We start from the raw sequence: 4,173 nt of genomic DNA on the forward strand, positions 1-4,173 counted from the left end.
GTAGAGCCTTCAGTACAAACCAAGCTACAGAACAAAGCATACTCAAAGGGGGAGTTTGAATGAAGAATTTTTTTTGTTTTTAGATCTTATGTCTAATAAGTGTTTTTTTCACTAATGCCAAAGGGGGATACTGTTAATCTCATTGCAAGATATATTGTCAATTAGTGTCAAAACACTTAGTCCTCATGGAAAGATGATAGTAACCAACTTTCTAGATTTCAATGTTAACTAAGCTCATAAAAGAACTAAGAAAATAGTGTTAACCTTGCAAGCAGTGTCAACCAAGTTGTAGTGCCAACCGAGTTAATACTTCACACCAAGATGTAGTATCAACCAAGTTGAAAGTGTCTATCGAGCTCCAATAAGAATTGAGCCATAAGAGTTTTCCAGAATAGTAATCAAACTAGTAGAGCATTGTGAATTGAGTCAGAGATTTCTACTAAGTGACTAGTATGAACCGAGCATCCAGTATCAACTAAGTTCTAGGGTTAGCCAAGGTGACAGCATTGCCCAAGTATCTTCACCATTGCATAAGTAAGTCATTGGACTTGCGTTAGAGCACTAAGCCAACTTGGTGATTATTTTTGAAAATGACTATGTTGTATCCAACCTATGTAAGAATTATTTGGATGGATATAATTATAAGATATTCTGATTATCCAAAAGCATGACTATAAGTTGAAGAACATTGTATAAGAAAATATGGAAGAGCAAATTGTCTATAAGGCTACAAGCAACACAAGGAAAGGAAGAGAATCATCTATCACAGTCAGTTGGTTAGTTTACTTGAAAGGAACTTCATCAGCAATCACAGTTACATTTCAGAGATCAATCCATTGATTCATCCTAATAGGTGCATCAGTCCCAAATCCCCTAATAGGGTGGACCTAACAGTCCTTTGTAGAAACTCCTAACAAAGTGCATACTTAATTATATTGTATAAATCCTTTCACAAGGTGGACCTAATAGTCCTTATTTCTCTTAACTGAGTAAGATCATCAGGAGTGATCAATTGTAAGCCTTAAGAGGACAACTTTATTACTACAGTAGTGAAGCATTGTGGGTGACAACCCCATCCCAATTTTATCTTCTACTTGGAAGGTTTATGGGTTACTGAATATTGTGTTATGGTGTTGTTACTTTACTGCTTTATGTTTCTTGCATGCAAGTAGATTAAACAACTTAATAAAGTGGATTAAGAGAAACATTTTAAGTGGTTCCTGATTCACAAACCCCCCCCCCCCCTCTCATTCACCTAGTTTGCATTAATTTTTCAATAGCTTATATATTATCTCAACACTTAATTAATTATATAAAATAATCAAACCAACACTATATTGTCATATTCTAACTCATTCAAGTGTCCATTGAATACCATACACTTATCAACACTTACATCATCATACTTTCTTTAAATATTCTTCATAACCAAATGATATGACACTCTACTAAATTAGCATAATGTCCAACAAAATAAAGCTTGACATCAATGATAACATAACAATTGATATGACTCTTTCACATACATTAACAACATTATCAGTTGGGGCTAACAATCTCCCCCTTTGACATTGATGGAAACATATAAACAAATAAGATATTACATTACATTATATTATATTATGAAACATCAAATGCCAACACATCTTCATGTCTCTAACTTCATTCAAGTTCTATGCAACAAGTTAAACATCAAGTTCTTTAGTTCCACATTTTCTCCCCTTTGGGTGTACTCCTCTTGTTCAACAACATCCTCAGCCAACTATAAAATCATATTAACACCTTCAATATTTTTGACTCTCCCCTTTGACAACAATCTTGCAATCATTCTTGTTTCATAATCATCTCCTGATTGTTTCATTTTAATTCTCCCCCTTTATTTACTCATCTCCCCCTTTAAAACAATGTCAAAGGTAACTATAAGTTTCAATGAGAAACCTATTAAATCTTGTAGTGATACCTTGTGCATTGCATGTATAGATTTCATCAGCTTCATTACAATCACTTTCACAACTTCAGGAAATAGTCCTTAAAGAGTGAAATCTTGCATCAACTCCACAAAGATATGTTGATAATCCATGAATTGATGCAACATGAATCTTCTCCTAGTGAATCTTGCATAGGGGAAGGACCCCTAAATTACCTCTCAGATACTCAAAAGAATCCTTAGGTAATGGTTTTTTGAATATACCTACAATTTGTTCCTTAGACTTCACACACTCCAATCTTACTAGTTTCTCTTGAACTTGCTCCCTCAAGTAATGATACTTGACAGATATGTGCTTGATTTTTGCATGCATAATGGGAATCTTTGATATTTTTATAGAACTTATGTTGTCACAAGATAGTAATAGGTTATGTGACTTATTATTGCATTCCTTCCAATAGTTTCTTAATACATACAATATTTGAACAATTAAAAGCAAAAGCAACATACTCAACTTCAATAGTAGATTGAGATAAACAATTTTTTTTCTTTCTCAACTATTTAATTAGTATTTATCCTAAAAATCAATCTCTACCACTAGTACTCCTTTCATCATCAACATCTTCTACCTAGTCGGCATCACTATAAACTCTAAGCCAAAATTACTTTCTTCTTTTTACCATAGTCCATAGTTTTATGTTCCTTTTAGGTGTTTAAATATCCTCTTAAATATAGTCATATGTGTCTCCTTAGGTTTAGATGAAAATATTACAACTATTTCAACTGTATATGCAATATCAAGTCTATTATGTATAACATATTGCAACTTTCCAATCATTGATCTGTATTATGTCTCGTTTACTTCAATAGTGTTGTCTTTCTTAGATAATTTTCCTCCAATGACCATAAGTTTTTCTAACTGGCACCACATTTTTGGACTTATGATGTGGTAAGATCAAAGGTAGATATGGAGTTGAAGACTACCTCCACATTGAAGAAAAAGGACAAACTGGTAAAGAAACTAAAGGCCAAATTTGGAGAAAGGGCAGCTAAGGCAAAGGAAGAAGAAGATGAAGAAGTTGATGATGATGAAGAAGAACAAGAACAAGAGCCATTAGCACTAACCCAAGGCATGGTTGAGGATGCAAAGGAAGTTTCCAAGTAGAAAGCATCAAAGGTAGAACCCAAGAAGAGAAAGGCGCATAAATAGCCTGCTACATAGCCCAAAGGGAAGAAGAAAGCAGCTAAGCCAAGCCCAGCCAAGCCTACTACAAGGGAAGACACAAGGAAAACAAAAAAAGTGGCTAAGGAATAGGACAAGAAAAAAGCCACAGAGCAAGGAGAGCCAATAGAAAAGAAAAGAAGAAAATATGTTGCACCCTTGGAGTTAAATGAAGAGAGAATAGAATCTAACAATGAGCAATTCAAAGTGGTAAGTCACACCACCAAATCTGATCTTGAAAATGTTTGTGATAACATTAGAGATAATGTAGATTTAATTGGATTAAGACCATTGATTTTAATAAGCTATCAAGGGAAGAGTAGAACATATTGGAAGAATCTATCTACACTATGATGGCTAAATTCAAGACTACTCCACTTGAATTTGATAATTCTATGCCTAAGGAGTTAAGTTCAATTGTTGAAAATAAATGAAATTATTGCCTGAACATGGAGAAGGAAATAAGAGAGTCAAAATTGGCTTGTGTAATGCTAGACCTTACAAAAGGTCAAATAAGCAAGGCCAGTAAGAAACATGGGAGAAAATTTGCACCCAAATACAAAGCCTTCAGCATTCTATAGAATAAAATTGAGGATGTTGTAAAGAAGTCCACACAAATATGGAAATTGATTTATGGGTTCACAATAGTCAAAGAAGGATAAGAAGATTCCTTTGAGGGAAGAAATGAAGAAGGAGAGAAAGAGAAGGAAGAGGTAACAGTGGGGAGAGAAAGAGAAGGAAGAGGTAACAGTGGAGAGAGAAATATAGAAAGGTGATGAGGCAACAACTGAGGAGCAGCAACAAGAACAGAGTGTCCAAGACACATAATTGCCACCACCAAGTCCTCCACATGTAGCACCTACATCTATAGAAACTATAATTGTAAAGGATGTTCCTGATACTTTAGGTTAGAACATTAATCCATTGACTGCAAAGAATCTCAAAAAGATCCTTCACCAAACAACTTTACAATCACAGTTGTGTACAAATCCTATTTTGATGAGTGTAGATGACTTACAGAAGG

The sequence above is a fragment of the Cupressus sempervirens genome, chromosome 1, assembly GCF_028749045.1.
Source record: "Cupressus sempervirens isolate cs-2001-9-10 chromosome 1, ASM2874904v1, whole genome shotgun sequence".
Classification (NCBI taxonomy): domain Eukaryota; kingdom Viridiplantae; phylum Streptophyta; class Pinopsida; order Cupressales; family Cupressaceae; genus Cupressus; species Cupressus sempervirens.